This window comes from Accipiter gentilis, chromosome 20 (assembly GCF_929443795.1).
Source record: "Accipiter gentilis chromosome 20, bAccGen1.1, whole genome shotgun sequence".
In the NCBI taxonomy this organism is placed as follows: Eukaryota; Metazoa; Chordata; class Aves; order Accipitriformes; family Accipitridae; genus Astur; species Astur gentilis.
The window spans coordinates 21,472,768-21,490,122 of record NC_064899.1 but is presented as its reverse complement, the minus strand read 5'-3'; positions in this window follow the sequence as shown (position 1 = coordinate 21,490,122).

Sequence of the window (17,355 nt, the reverse complement as noted above, 5' to 3'; positions counted from 1 at the left end):
GGTGTCCTTGGCAGGCTGGTTCAACGCAGGCTGGGTTGAAATTATGGGAATGTGTAACAGGCATTTGCAGAGAGATGTTTCTCTGCAATGTTTTCTTTTGCTATAATAGGAAACAAGGTGCATGAGTGCTGACAATCAGAAGAGGTCAGACAAAATCTCCCTTTATTTTAACCATCCATACCTTTGCTGAAGTAGAATTGGATGGGACTGACTTCCTTCTGAAGAACAGTTGGCAGATGACCAACATGTTATTGAAGAGCTCTGATGAAGACTCATTTCATCAAACCCATTGTTTGCCAGCAGGGTCAAACTCCTATTAATATCAAAGCTATTAGGTTAATCCTCACATAATAATATGGTTTATACCTTTTGTACTGCACCTGTATTGGGCTTGACGCATAAAAGTAGTGTGACAATGGGCAGACTCTGTTCCAAGGACTTGTTAGTTATACATCTGTGACTTTAAATACCCTGCAGTCTTTTGGGAACCATATTCTATAACTTTCTTTAAAAATCTAGCCATATCTTCAGAGTGAAATTTTGGACTCTGAAGTTGCTATTAAAACATCTGTTGGTTTAAATGAGGATATGGTTTCTTCAAGACTTCTCAAACAACAAAAATTGCAACAGGCTCAGGTAATTAGAGCCTTGTTTTAAACTTTTGCTATGATTTAACTTCTGTAAGAGTATACCTTTTATCATCAGTAGTTGCTTGGCATCTTTTCATGCAAGTCAGGGAAGATGCTACTAAACAACTCTCAACTTTTATTGTCTTTCGGAGGATGACAGATAATGCCCTGATGAAACCTGGGCACTGAGCTCACAGGGCACTTTGCCAGCATAGCATAGCTATTTTTGTAGCTATCTGTTTCTAACATGACTCAGTATCAGCAATGGCAACTATAGACTAGAAGGACGTGCAGATGCATGCTTTCTATGTTGGCTTTTTTTTTTTCCTGAGGTCCCTGAAGTCAGCTTAAACTTCAAATACATTTTCATCACTAATGCTCTCATTGGGTCTAACAGGAAACTTGACCAGTCTCTCTGAGAAATGTGTTTGTGTATTTTTGAATTTTAGTAAACAGAGTAGCTTTCCAATTTATTTTTTTAAGGAATTGGTACCTTCAAAAACAAATGCACTGAAAGGCAGTATCAAAGAGACTGGAGAATAAGAGCCCCACAATGTGTACCACAATGACGCATGAGAAAAATGAAATGAACATCTTTAGGTGCCCTGAAAGCAAGTAGTGAAGAAAGCATGTTCAGGTGTGCTGCTTACATGGTGCTGCTTCTGTGAGAAAGGTAAGACAGAGTTTTCATGCTGTTTGCCATCCAGACAGGACAGGCTTGGAGAGAAAAAATCGTTTTGGAATTGTTACTGCTGCTCTGTTTGAGGTCGTGGTGGCAGGTTGCAGCATGCTGTGATTTGGCTTTTGGTTTCCTTTTCTCCCTGTCTACCTGGGAGTTGTTATTTCTGTGTTGAAGGATCTATTCCAGTAGCATGAGAAAACCCCAGCTGCTTTGCACGGATGCTTTCTGGGAGTTGGAAATAGCCAGTTAAATGACGAGTGTGTGGTTTAAAAAAAATTGCTGCAATTGAGTGGATAGCTATGAAGACCCTTGGCCTAAAAAATACGCTTACAGGTCAATGCATGCACAGAAGGAAGTGACTAAACTGGTTTTGCAAAATGGGTTGCTAACCAGGCTGTGAATCCACCTTTCTGATAGAAAGGTTGGAAGTTTATCACACAGGTAAAACAGGTCCAGCGATGGAGTCCTGAAGCCCTGTTTCCTTGGGAATTGTTATGAGACAAATAGAATCTGAATCCAGAAAACATATGTCTCTGGAGACTGGAACACAGTGAGACATAGGGAAGCTTACAAATTACCTGCATTCTTGTGTGGAGACATTTTGCGTTTTGAGTAAGGAATTCAACCAGGTCTGTGTCCATAGATATTCATGCTGGTAATAGAAACTAATTTTAAGGGGTCAGGTTTGACAGTGTCCTGACCAATCAAACTTTCAGAATTAAAAACCCCCAACCAACCAAACCTTCCTTTTTGCCCAGAAGCCCCACCCGTTAATCTCACTTACATATGGTTTGGCTTTTGCTTGTGGTTTTTGGAGAGCTTCATTATTTGGAGGTTTTTGCTCTTAAATGTATGTGTGTTCTATACTCTCTGTGCCTCTTGAACAGTAATGCCAGGCTTAAGTTTTCAGAGCTTGCTTGTAAGCCCTTTTAGCATTGGTAATGCTTTTTACATATTGACTAAACAGAAAGAATTTATTAAGGTTTTCATAAGTGGATCTTAGCTGTGTAGCCCTTATATGAAGGGCTCCTCTTCCACTTTCACTTCTGTATTTAAGACAGGTAAGATTAAACAAAAAAATTCTGCGTCAACAGTCCAACTCTGAGCTCTGAAATGGTCATACTGAGAATACCTGTGCAAATATTCCTGAACAGTGGATGTCCCAGATTTTAGTTTCTTCTTTCCTATAGTTTATGATCAGTGTGTTTCAACTGATTCTGGAGAAGAGAGTAAGCTGCAAACATCCCTATTGTGTTCAGAGATTGAGGAATTTGATTTGTGCTTGTCGTGGTCTAACCCCAGCCAGCCACTAAGCACCATGCAGCCGCTCACTCACTCCCCTCCATTCAGTGGGATGGGGGAGACAATCGGGAAAAAAGAAGTAAAACTTGTGGGTTGAGATAAGAATGGTTTAATAGAACAGAAAAGAAGAAACTAATAATGATAACACTAATGAAATGACAACAGTAGTAATAAAAGGATTGGAATGTACAAATGATGCGCAGGGCAGTTGCTCACCACCTGCCGACCAACACCCAGCTAGTCCCCGAGTGGCAATTCCCCACCCCCGCTTCCCGGTTCCTATACTAGGTGGGACGTCCCATGGTATGGAATACACCGTTGGCCAATTTGGGTCAGGTGCCCTGGCTGTGTTCTGTGCCAACTTCTTGTGCCCTGGCTGGGCATGAGAAGCTGAAAAATCCTTGACTATAGTCTGAACACTACTCAGCAACAACTGCAAACATCAGCGTTATCAACATTCTTCACATAGTGAACTCAAAACAGCACTGTACCAGCTACTAGGAAGACAGTTAACTCTGTCCCAGCTGAAACCAGTACAGTGCTCATACCTAGTATTTCTTTGCTTCCTCATCTTCTACAGACTGGTTCCAATCACATGGAACTGCTGAGAACTGGCTGTTGCTAGTAGTGCCTATAGACAAGATATTTACATGCTGTTAAAAATGAACAAAAACTTAGAGCACTTGCAAGTACTTAATATGTGTGGTATGCAAGCAACATCATTCTGTTGCCAAAAATGTTGGTGCTGAATGGTGTTATGACTTGATTTATGTGTGACTGTTCAAAGTTGAACTGTATGGTTTGGTATGTTCTGGTTAGACTAGCTATCCAATCTGGCAAGCATTTTTTTTTTATTTTTTTTTTTTTTAAAAAGCAAGTAATGTGAACTTGAAGCATGACTTCACTATCCTATTTATTTTCCATTTGAAATTATTGGTGGAAGTGGTAATGCAGTATTCTCCTGGAAGGGCCTGTGTGTAATCTAAATCAGTTACTTTAATCAAGCAGCAGATTGGGACTGGTGTGCTTGCAGCAAAACTCAATTTGCATTTTCCCTGTTATGCCAGATAGTGTCCAGCACTTCTAAAAGAAGTTAAATTGTGAGCAGGCATATTGGTAAGTGGTTCTGTGTCAGTTTTTGGTGCTGTGGCATGGCATTGTGCCCTGTCCAGAGCTTAGCTCTTGGCAATGGAGGTGGTTTGTCTCCAGAATCAAGTGCTCAGATGTCCTGGAGCTTGCTGAAGTGTCTCCCCATCTGCACAACTGCCACCAGCAGAATGTTCTCTGCTTTCAGATTCAAACTGATTCACTTTCCTTAATTGAAAGTAATTCACGTTTCTAATTGTATGTCATGTCTGTGTCCATGTAATGGAAAAAATGCTGTTACAGACATGATAATTAAAAAGAGCCTACATATTAATAGAGAACAGAAACCGTCTATTAAGGAAGGTAATTAAAACCCTTTGGAAATTATTAATATATATTAAATGTTTATTTTGAAGAGATCCAAGACATACTTTTTTGCTTCCCTAAAAATAAATGACTCGTAAATGGTCAAATTACTTTTAGTATGAGAAATGTATGGGTAAGAACTTCCTACTTTAAGAGCAGCCCAAAGTTCAGCATGTGTTGTTGTGACTTTATGGGGAGCTCCTACATGCATCCTAATTTTGGAAAGCTGTCCATGTAGGTAAGTACTGAACTGTAAGCCACCAGCAGTTGGAAGAAAAACCTCAAACCGTAAAAATCAGATCCAAATCCATCCTTGAAGGTAGAGGAATGCAGGTTCTCTGGGCACATGCCCAGTGGGATTCCCTATTCAGCCTCTGCTCGAGTGTGATGAAGTACAGTTCTGCCTGTGCTGGCAAACCAGCCCAATGAGTGTGTAGGATTGGTAGGGGTATTCTCAATTAACTAGAATTCATAGGCCTCTAAAATACGATTTATCTAGACTAAATACATTTGTTTGTGCCAAGACAGGCAGAGCCCCTTAAGTTTGCTAGGGGAGGACTAATGATTTCAGCTGTCTTGGTTGCAAACTACAATTATAATCTTTGTCAGGAGCAAAAAGAGTAGATTTTATTACCTGCATTTTTGGAGAGAGAGAGAGAAAGGAAGTCAGTAGGTTCTCATCCTAGAATAAGCAATTGTTGAATTGCTGGCCAGGTTTCTCTATCCCATACAAAAATTGTGGAATTTGGGGTCCCTTGCTGGAGAGGAGATGAGCCAAGGTGGCCTGGGCCTCAGCCTCTCATTTTAATCACTGTCTCTGAACTGTGGAAGGATGCTCTGCAGAGCACGTGTGGGGGGGAGCACGGGAGCACTGGAGCGCTGTGACCAGGAGGCCAGAGTAAAGAATCAATCACACATTTGAAGTTGCCAGGTAGTAGATGACATGAGATTTCACAGGTTGTATGTGGACCAGGACCAACCTATGTGTTTTGTAGATTGTTCCCAAAAGGAAGAAACTTCTTCCCATGGAGAGCATAAGAACATGGGAAATGTGCGTGAGTTGTATCAATGGTCTGTTGAATCCAGTGTTCTGTGTCTGCAGCAGAAAGCAATGCTGTGTAAGTGCTGAGAATATGTGAACCTGGCCACTTTCTGATGCCCATTCTTCTCGCAATCCATCAACATCTGGAACTGTTGTATTAGGCTGCACCCCTCTCTAGTCCTTTAAGTATTTGGTTTTAGGCTTGCTGACCAGAATATTTTTTTGCATGTAGTGATTTTTTTTTTTTTTGAAAGGAAAAAGAAAACATAGAGGAATTGTGAATAGCCTTTGAAGAATATTTGTCCCGTAACTTGCCTGATTTCAAGACCATAGTAATACATTTTGCAAAATCCTCATTAGAGCACATAAGTTTGGAGTACAGTTGTACAACTGTATTGCAAATTCGAGAACAACATATATTCTTGCATAATTCATCATTTGATGATGTGCTTTCTGAATTGATCCCAATGAAAGGATGAGGTTTTCTGATTTGCTTTCATTTTAGATGTGGTGCATCAAGTCAAGAGATTAAGTGCTTTTTTTTTTTTTTAACATGCTCCCTTCCCCTTCAAACCCCAAGCAAAAAACCAAAACCCATTTATGGGAAAGCTTGGATGTTCCCCTTAAGGGCAAAAGGAAATGATCCCTTTGGAATCATTCTAATACAACTAAGAATTAAAAAAGGTGCAGCCAAATTTTTATCGGAAACATCAATGTGTTGTCTGCTACTGAGGAAGAAACTGGCATGTGTATCTATGAGGTGGTCAGCTAGTGATACAAATTCCTTCTCCCTACTCCCAGAGCTACTGTGTGCCACTCTTCCTCTATACAAAGACAATTTGCTTTTCATGTAGTAATGAAGAACAATGTTTTAACAGACAAAGGCACTTCTAGTGTATTATTGTGCTGTCTTTTGAGTAGCGCTAGATGCTGGGAAAAATGGTAATTCACAGTGTGAATGCTTCTTGCCAGCAATGTGGGTTAGAACTGAGCATGTACAATCTATGTTGCATAAGGTACAATGGTGAACATTGTGAGAGGGAGAAAAGCCCAAATTATAGCTCTTGCTGATGGCCAAGAAACTAGCCTTTTGTATTTTCTTTAAGACTAAGGCAGCCCAAACAAAATCCAAAATATTGTCCTTCAAAGTGTGTATGTGGCTGAATTTAGCGACAATATGTTTGATTTTTAGTGTTTGCAAATTCATATAAAAATACATAGCTGTATTGCTGAAACACCTGTGTTCCTCTGTTTTTTCTTGTAAACTGATAGAAGGCACAGGTGGCTTCTCATTAACTTATTTCACACAAATATAAATATGCTGCACAGTTTCTCTTGCTGTAACCATATAATCCAAGAAACATGATTGCTACTGATTTAATATAATCAGTGTTGTGAGGGGAACATTCTGAGCCCTTTGTGAATGGCTCTATTCTGAGGGGATTTACACCCCATGTAAATCTGATTTAAATGGGAGAGTGGTGGAATGTGGCTTTCCTATTTAACCTATGCAAAAATCTATATTCTCCCACCTAGGTTTCTCACTGTGTGATGGGATACTCAGCTGGTACGTGGTGGGGGAGGGGAAGAACACAAGTCCAATAAGGACAGAGAAAGTAGGTAAGGGACTATCTCAAACAGGCAAGTTATACATTTTGATTCAATATTCTGATATTCTTATCAAGGCTTTCCAGAATGTGACACTGACTCAAACTGCAAACAATAAGGAGAAAACAGCAAACATGTATCAATGTCTTCAGTGTTCTGCAATGATTTTTTTAAAGGACCAATGTACAGCAGAAATAAAAAAACTAGAAGAAAAAAAGCGAGCCATCTTAACACGTAAAAGCAAATGCGTTTTTAAAAATTATTTTAGTAGTTTAAAGATATCTTTCTGTTTAAATTTATTGAACTATAGCCAGATTTATTCAATTAAGATAATACACTTCAAGGTTAACTACCATTTGCTGTTCACTTAGGCAAGCTATTGTACAGTTATGTAAATTTCATGAACAGACACGACTTGAGTGTCTTAATTACAAGCAAAAAGTGTCATTTAAATATGAATAAGTGAATAGTTGCCTGTATTTCCTGTTCACATTCTGCTGTCATCTTTAAGACCAAGAGCTAACTAGCCATCTATATTGTGCTTTCAGTTTTTCCTTCTGCCTCTAACAGAAAAAAACCACCCAAACCCCTAAACCCACCAAAACAAAGCCTGTCATATAAATGCATGTAAAGCAGATGATGTGGGAATGTCCTACTCTTACAGTTGTTATTAGCACAATGCATTTTAATTTACCCAGATCACAATGAATAGCAGTAAATATGCAGTGTTTTTCTGCATTTCAACATGTTATCTATCTTTAAATTGTACCATCTATAACTTCTGTATAAGATCCTTTGGTAGTAACTTCCTGACAATTCTGCTAAGGGCTTATTTTGTATGCTTCTGTTTTCAGTGCTAAGAGCTATTATGAATTTCTCTCATTTATATACACAGTTGTGTTCAAAATAGCCTGTTTTCTTATTAATTTATAGTCAGTCTAATTAAGTTATATCTAACAAGAAGTTTGGTAGCAGTAGTCCTTCATCATCTTTAGGACCGAATTCCCTGTGTTCCTATCGTGTTGATAGTTTGGGCTATTTTTCCCATTGTTTTGAATTGTTTGTCTCTCCAAAAATGACCTAGAAAGAAATCTGTTGTTAATCACGTATCAACGAGGGAGGGATGATTAGTTAATAAAAACCATGCCTTGTTTCTGTGGACCAAATGGCTAACTCTGGTTCTCAGTACGTACAGACTCTCTTGAAAGACTGTTCCCATCCTTCAGTGATGTAGCTGCAGCTCTCCCCGAGGAATGAGAAGTTCACTATTCACTCTGCTTGCATCACCCTTTCCAACATGTTCCCACTGATACATTAAAGGAATTAATTGCTCATAATGATCTCACCATCTGTTAACAGAGGTTCATACCTACAGGCTGGTGGCATGTGGTGGTCCTATTCAGAAATCAATAGGCAATGCTGGGGGAACGCTTTCCCACATTGCCTTCCATTGCACTCTGAAAAGGGGAGGAGAGCTCAGTGTTGGCCATCTGCTCCTTGTCTTTCTGTGCGAGAGACCTTGATGCAGTCCAGCCCGGCTCTGATCTGACTCCAGTCTGATTGGAATGTGGCTGATCTGAGAGCCTCTCAAAGCTGTGAAAGTGAGTCAAAAGGAGATCCCCATTGTCCAGCAGGGCTGAAAGAAAATGATCACTTTAAAATTCATAACTCCCAGGTGCCCGCCATCTATTCATGGGAAAAACTCTCTGAACTTCTCTTCATTAAAAAGAGAGGGAGTCCAGCTAAAAAGAGAGAAAAGGAAGTAGTTTGTGGGAAATGTGCAAGGGATTTCAGGCTAAACAAATGAGGAATTTGGAATTTTTACTTGTATTAAAGGAACCGTGTAAGGAAAGGGAAGCATTTGTAAAAGCAGGGCCTCTGCATCAGGGGCCCTTCCCTGGGGTCCTTTAGCAAAATAAAAAGGCTTCTCCCCCCACCACCCCTTTCCCCCACCCCCCGCCCCCTGGAGTTTTTCCTCCCTTTTCCTCTTTCTTACCTGTGTGAATGAGGGTAGGAATAGTACATGAATTAGGTTGTCCTTGCTTTATGTGATGAATTAGAATGCATTCAGTCTGCCCTCCTCCCCCCCCTCCTGCATGTATTTTATTGTTTAGGCTGCATATAAAGCTGACCTGATAACAAATCTAAACTGAAGCTGAGTATCCTTGTGGAGAATTAGACTTTTGAGGAGGTGGAAGGGCTGTTCTGTCAGCTTGCTGCCTAAACTCTTCCCTGCCCCCATGTCTAGTAATCTGAGGATTTGCCATATCACAGGAGGGATTTTGGTTTTCTTCCCCTCCCCCACTTTCTTCATCCTTTACCTCCTCTGAATGTGAGATAACACCGAATCCTTCCTCATTCCTCAAGTGCAGTACATGTGCTTCCCAATTCTGTGCTTTTTCACAGGGCCTCACAATATCTTAAGTGGATTTATGCTTGTTCCTACAATGTGAAATGTATTTTTCCTCTGATATACTGTTTATGTGGCCAGAAGTGAGGAGGACTCCAGGGACCACATAGTAGATTTTAAGGCAAGAATGGACTATTTTGACCACAATTTGTCCAATTATCTCTACAACAAAGGCTGTTGAACGGCTCCTGGTAATTACAGTTCAGAGCCTGTAACTGTAGGCTAACTACTGAATATCTTTCAGGAACATCCAATTTCAATTCAGTGATTTCCAGGGAATTTGTCCATTCATAAACTGCATAGATACCCATCTGTGACCTACTTCCAGTCTAGGGTACCCATTTCAAGTCTTATCCTGCCCTTTGTGACTACTGGAGTTAGACATATTTGATGTCTGATAGCATGAAGTAAGCCACACAGTGTGTCTGATAGCATGTGTGTTTGCTGTCAGGATGTAGTCGCTTATCTCCCACCAAAATGGTTTGTGTAGTTTTTGATGTGACACTGACCTGCCTCCCCTATTCTATGAGTCTTACCTTATGATTCACCAGTCTCCTTCATTTTCCCCTCTTATATCATTTGGTAAGAAGAGTAGTGGTGTATAGCACCTTTTTTTTTGTTGTTTTGATTCAAAGTGGTTATGAGCCTTCCCCGTGGGATGTTGTTCTGTCCATCCCAACTTACCTTTTAGATATCTTTGAGATGGAGCCAGCTGCCTCTGATCACTATTTCTTTTTTGTTTATTCAGCAGTGTGGGAGGATTGGTAAAAATTGTTTAGGCTCTCTTCTTCCCCAGAAATTGCTGAGGAAGTAGGCCGCCATCACCAAACAACTGAGAAGCAATGTCCCGTTAGACAAGAACGTTTGTCTTGTAATTTCATGATAACATGCTGCATCTCTGCTCTCTACTTCTAATCTCTGCTCCAGCTCTTCCTTAGTATCATTATCAGTTTCAATTATATTGTTTATGCCTCTTCTCTCTACATCTTCAGTGTCATTGCGTGTATATTCATCAGGTGAAGCACTCTTCTCACCATAACCAGAGTCAGCATTTGCATAATAATTTCTGGAAACAATTGAGCAGCACCTGACCCTGGCTTATCTTGTGGTGTTGGAAGGTTACATTGCAATTCACACTTAACAGTCCACTTTAAAAAAAAAAAACAACAAACAAACAAAACAAAAACAAAAAAACCCCAAACAACCCTTCTCCCAACCACCCCAAAACCCCTACCCAAGAAAATAACACACACATATACACCCCCAACCCCCCTGCCCCCAACTCCACAAAAAAACCCCAACACAAATATTCAGACTTCGCTTGTTAAGTTGGCCTACTTAGTCTGAATTGTGCCTGCTATTTTGTATCTGGTACTCCAGTTTTTAATTTTATGATCACTTTCTGTTCTTGAATGGCTGTCTTCTTTCTAGAAACGTTAGATGTGTTTGGAATGAAATATTACAAGATACTATTTTTTTAAAAAGTCTTTTGTAGTTTGTACTGCAATATGTGGTGATCAATATAACTATCCAAATGATAACCATATCTTTTCTTCAGAGATAAGGTTGTTTGGGGTTTTTTTTGTCTGTTTGTCTGCACTGAACTTTTTGTTTCCAACTAGTCTTACCAGAAATTCATGTCAGTCATTAGTATCAGAAACTTTAGTGATATAAACAAACTAGAAGATTTCTATTGCAAATAACTGGAAATGTTGTAAAATTGAGCAAATGATTGATTCTTATTATTTCTTTACCTTCAAAACTGATGAGAAGTGGGAGCTTCCAGTGCTTTACGCAATGTATGAATGCTGTGTGTAAATGGTGTCTGCCCAACAGAGTTTATAGTCCAAATCAACAAGGCAGATGATCAGCATTTGGAAGAGGTATGAGGGCAGTTACGCAGACTGTTCAAACTGATCTCAGGCAACATATGCCAAATCCACCAAAAAAAAAAAAATTATTTACTACTTCAGTTCTCTGGTGTTATGTAGTCCTATTGAGTTAGTGTAAAGCTGTGTGTGAATTAATGTTTGAAAAGTGATATGTTAAAGAGCTGTATGAGAAGTAGCATGTTCAAAGCTAGTTTTAAAACTGGGAGAGGAGACCACAGTTCCTGTAGGGAGGAGTTTGGCAGGAAAAGTGTGTGATGATCACAGATGGAGAGGGGAAAGCAAGGGACTTATAATATCAAGGCTATGGTTCCATGCTAATGTTTTTTCAGGAGCAGATACAGTGTAGAGATTATATAACATTCTACTGCTCAGCTTTATTCACTTCTAGAAGTTGCTTTTTCTCTGTTGCACAATTCAAGTACTGCACTGTGATACTTTAAGGAAGATCTGTTAAGATAATCTATTTGGGGATTTGTTGTTCTTTTGGTTGTTTGGGGTTTTTTAATATTTTGCAAAGTTGTTTGTGGTGGTTTTGGGGTTTTGTTTGTTTGTTTTTAATTATTTGTTTGATTTCTTTTATATTTTTCTTTAGTAATGTTAACAGAATCCTACCAAGAAGACGGGTAGGTAAACACTTGACTCAGCACAATTGAAGGATAGTAGCACCCAACAGGGGTACAAACATCAAAAGTAAAGGATATACAAACTTAAACCAGACCTGTCATTGGTGGAATAGTAATGTGCAGTCACAGCTAAAGATCATGCGTCTGTTAAGGAAGGTGGGGACACATGTTGTTAGTTCTGGTAACTTAAATTTCAGCTTATGTTTGTTTAAAATTATTTTTTTTTTGGCAATGTATCAGTAATAAATTTGAGGAGGCTTTTGAGTGAGGTAGACTTTCTTTGGGGCATATTCTCTCATCCTGCCATTAACTATTTTTTCATAGTAAATACTTAATTTAAAAGGCAGAAGAATGCTGTGATTGTGACACAAAATTTGAGAAGTGAATGTGCCATACCAGTATTTTAAACATAAAATCTTCTGTATGGAGTTTTCTAATACTGTTTAAAGGAGAAGACATGGGAAGAACTACCAGATATGTCATCCCCAGAATCTGAGACACCTACCACTTTGAGAAAATGCCATGTGGTGATGCTTTATTGTCGGTGAACACTGTACAGGTTGCCTTGGAGAATCTGCTTGTTGTCTTCTCTATAGTGCCCATGAGGTGTTTCTCTCTCTCTCTCTTTCTCATTTATAGAACCTACACAAAGCACTCAGGCACAGTTCTCAAGTGTAGAAAGACACATAAGAATAAGCACTTATGGGGATTTTTTCAAGGACACTGAAGTGGTTTAAGTGTTGTTGAATTCCCTTTGACTTCAGACTCCAGCTTGTAAAGCCAGTAAGACTGCTACCTGCAACTTTAGGTCTCCACCTTACTGCTCTGAATATGCTGACCTTTTGTATCAAATTCATTCAGCTGGATAGGATGGAGGGAGCATAATAATGTAGAAGAGTCCATGGTCAGGATACAGGCTTAAGATATTGTCATGTTTGGTGCCTTGCCTAACCCCAGGGAAGTGACCAAGCCTACCAAATTTTTTTCCCCTTTTTGTGGTACATTGCCTGTTACTAGAACAAGATATAACAGCTTGAAAGGGGAGATACTTGGTGGTTAGGTCTTCTCACTGCTGTGAAGCCACTAAGCTGGGGACTTGGATTTGGATATCTACCCCAGGTGAGTTTTCTAATCGCTAGGCTCTCATGAGATTGGGGTGGGAGGGAAGATCACTGACTAGGAATGGCATCTGGACATGTGATACCTTCCAAGTGACTCCGCATTTTGTTGAATGAAAAATGTGAGTTTAGTAAGAAAATTTCACACAAGCTCTGTTCCAAGTCAGTTCACAGTAAAACTCTGTGTACATAACATACAACTTAGTGTGAACAGCAGTCAGGCTTGAGTTCCTTTCCATTCTTCTCTTCTTCCTTAGCTATGCACTTTGAATAGAAGAGAGGGGAAAAATGATGAAAATGTGCTGCTCAGTATTTGATATTTCAAAGGCTGTTAGCTTACTCAAATTTCTTTTGGAGCATACAAAGGTTATTCCATTTCAGCTTTAAACCTCTGCCATGTTCAGTGTTGCTGGTTCTCATTTTATTTAGATTTTTTTTGATGTATCTGAGGGCAAGTGGTACCCTTCCTGTCTTTCCCCTGCTCTTAAAGTGTCAGTTCTCACGTGACAGAACCCAAGCTTTTTGCTTTAAAATAAAAAGGAACATTTTAAATATTAATGTTAAAGTTTTAAATGTGGGAAAACTTGTAGTAATTAAAATGTATTTTTACTTTTAAAATCTTGAAATTCTTTACATTAATTTCCATGTATTTTGATGTCTGAGGATGTTTTTTGCATATATTCTTCATTCTGGATGTGTATAGCAAGTGACCAGTATTGTCTTAATCTGAAATACTGCAATTCATTGGCAGGTGTCAGTAACTTTATGAAAAGATTGAGGTGTTCATGATGACTTGATGATCATAACAGTTTGTTAGGTTAGTTCAAAGTCAGAGTTACTATTTGGGAAAACAGAGACTGTAGGCTGAATTGTTCTACAAGATAATTCTTACAGTAACTAAACAAGGTTGCAAAATGTTTGGGGTTTTTTTGCTCAAACCAAATCTGTGGCAGGGAATGACTTAATAAACTTGTGTATAATATTTTTGTGGAAGTGAAGTATAAAACATGTAGTACACTTTATGTAAATAAAATGTGTAATTTTGCATTTATTTTATATAGATATATTTATTTCAAGAATATTCTTAAGGGAATAAATTGTCATTTTTAATCTGGTTTCTTCACATTCAAAAACAACTCACCTGGTTTTGCTTGCAGTTGAGAGGAAACTTTTTCTTGGTCTACCCTCTGTATAGAATCCACCTAAATTCAGCTTGAAGGATCAAAGTTTTATTAAGATTTTCGACAAAAAAAATAATTACAAAATCATGTCTCATGATTGCTATTGGAAATGAAGGTGTTAACTGTATTCATGCATTAGAACAATCATGACTGATCTAACCTCAGAACTGTGGCTTGAACGGTGCCCTCAAACTTCCCTTGGTGTTTTGGAGAATTTGCTCAATTGCTCTGTGCCTCAGTTCCCCACTTGTAAAACCATATTAATCGCATTTCTTCAGCTTATGTGAGTACGGAAATTTTGGATGTTGTCATGCTGGGAGCTCTATGAGCGTTTGAGACTGGTGGTTTTTCTGTTTCAGAGTTCTGACATAAGAGTGCCTGAATGGCTGTCTTGCTCATTGCATAGTCTCCAGCAGTGACCGGCTGCAGATGTCCAGGGAGCAGTATGAGAACAGGGCAGGCATGCAGTGACACGTTCCCAGAATACTCCCTTAGCCTTCAGTGATTTCATGCTCTTGGATAGTCCTGGCTATGGGTGATATCTTTCTGCTTAATAGGCCTTGCTGAAGTTTTCTTCCAGAGGCAACCTGAAGTCATGCACTGCTGTTGATCCTCTTATTTTGAGGAAAAGTGCGAAGAAGTGAGTCATTCCAGATGGCAAAAACATGGAAGGTTATTAGGCTTCAGTAGGTGTTTGTGGGTGTTTGTTGGTGGGCTAGTTGTTGATCATAATTCAAATTATTTAATTTTTATTTAATGTTCATGTCTATATACAGTTTGAATTGTGATAGTTCTTGATGCTATTCAAACATATAGTCAGATTTATGGCCTGTTTATGCCACAGGAGGCCCCAGTCCCATTGAGTGATACCTTTCAGTTTGTGCTCCTGTCTGAGTAGCCGAGAGTGTGGGACAGCAGCTTTTGCTGGACTGCTGTTGCTCACCTTCTGTGGACAGGCAAGAAATGCTGAAAGCTATTTTCTACTTTCAACAATTCACCGCTGCTTAACACTTTGAAGTAGTGCAGTGTAGAAAGCAGTTCGTGCCAAGTGTGAAGGTGAAATGAATCAGTTTTCTACTTCTCATCAAATTCCAGAGTATAGATAAAGTATCTGAATCCCAGGTTTCCAGTCTTGCCATGTTGTCAGGGCATGGCCAGCTTGTGTAAATATGGGAAAGTTGCAACTAGAAGCTCAAAGGTTCTGGAGTCTTTAGGACCCAGCCATTTCCAAACAGTTATTTGCTGGGGTCTGCCTTTATTCTCCAAAAGGAAAGGTAATAGGAACTCTGTAAACTTGCCATCAGCAGGTTTTGAATGTGGGTGGTGCAGGAACCACCTCTTACTGGGAAGGCTTAGCACTGGATAGAGAATATGGTTGTCCAACTGGGGCGCTTTGCCCTGCACGACGTACCAGTAGATCCTGTTACTTATTTTCAGAAGTGAGTCCTAATATGAAGAGGTAACTGTTGTAAAGCAGGAATATTTAAAGATGCTTGTGAAGTGTTTAGAAAGGGATGAACTGGCCTTTATGCAGCGTACTTGGTTGAATAGGTTAATGAAGTGGAATAGTTTTGTACAGGGAGGACCCTGCATGCTGAATGAAGGGGCAGTTTGGAAGGAAGTGAGAAAATTATGGAAGCTGTGGACAAGAAGGATGTGGCTAGTGGGACATGGCTAAAATGTGGGAGTAGGTATGTTTCAGGTGTGTTAAATACCAAACTCATGCATTACAGTGCAGAATTAAGGCTGAGTTTAGAGGGCAAAATTTTAAGCTGCTATTTTGAGTTGATCAGAATTGGGATTAAACGCCTCAGAGGTGCTGTCTCCTGCCTGCCTGCAGATCCTTCCTCCATTGGGGTGATACGGCATGAATCACTGCCTGGCTGGGGTTGACAAAAAGCAAAGGCAAAGGAAAGTAAAAGTATGCTTATACTATAAACTTTCAGATATGCTTCCTTGTATAGGCCATTTTTTGATGAGTTAAATTAATGTGATTGTATCCAGTGATTTTGGGGATATTAACACTGACAGAAAGTGGTTCTACTTCATTTTTTTGGGTGGAAACTAATGAAACCTTGTAGTGAAGTCTGGCAGCAAGGTTACTTCTCTCAACTGTGTATAATGGACTCAGCAGATCAGGAAGGTAAGTATGCAGTGGTCTGTGAGCAAAATGATCAGAAATTAGTCTGTAATAATTCCCTACTTTCTAAACGAGTAAGATCTTTCATTAAGATTTGTAATACTAAACGAGAAACAATAATAACTTGGTTTGATGTTTCTGGGGGAAAGGTGTAAGAGAGGAAGCCGCTGCTTTAGCCTGTCATAATGAATGCTTTACTTATTTCTAGTATGACATTTTAGCATAACAATCATAAAAATGAGGATTATAATATTCTTTCTTGAATATACACTCTGTTTTCTTAAAAATGCAAGATTAATTTTATACTTTAGTGGTATGCCCCTTCTTTCTTGCATATGGACTTCCTAAATGTTATAAAGATGCTCAAAAATTTCCGCACCTTATTCCACTTGTTTATACTATATGTTTGTGCAATATGGTGTTGAAATAAAAAAAAATCAACTGAAAACCCCCAGTTATTTTCATTTTTGGAGGCTTTTCAGAACTGCTTTTCAGAGATAAAAGTGAGGAACCAAAGTGCAATGCAGCAATGTATTTTGACTCCAATAATAGGTATACTGAAGCTTTGATGTTATGTTTAAGACACTGGGGATACTATCTAGTTGGACATTTCTTCAGAATCTTATTCTGTCTCTGATTATAAAGCCTTAATGATCATAGCAACAACCAGCTAGGTCTGCAGCAAAAAGAGTAAAGAAGTGTCCTACTGTTAGACTGTACCTTCACCACAGAGAAGACCTGATTTTTGTGGCATGTTCTGGGGTTCAGTAAGTCTGGGTTATTTTGGTTTGGTAGGAGGAACAAATTCCTAATTCAAGGAATGTCCTCTTACTAGCTTCCTTTCTGCTGATCTCTATTACTCTGTGTGTGTGCATATGTGCTAATTAGCTGTTGAGACTGAAATGCATTGGAATACCTGAGTCTGCTCTATAAAACATAGTTTATAAATGGGTTCACTTTGGAGGGAGATCTGAGAGGGTACCAGTGGCAAAACAAGATATTTGCTTGTTGCTAAATGTATTTCAGTTTTGAATCTAACTTGTGGGTATCTTGTTCTTTAGTGATTTGGAATTTCCTTAAATCATATGTATTGTTTCAAATGAACAAACCGCACGCCCGTCCCCAGAGATACTCAGAGGTGGAACCAGATCTTTCTGATCTTATTGTTCTTTTTGTTCAAGAAACCATATTTTAAAAATGTTTTTCCAAGAAATATTCTTTGTCTTTGTAAAAATTTATATATAATCATTATTTCTGTATTTACTGGCATGTGCTT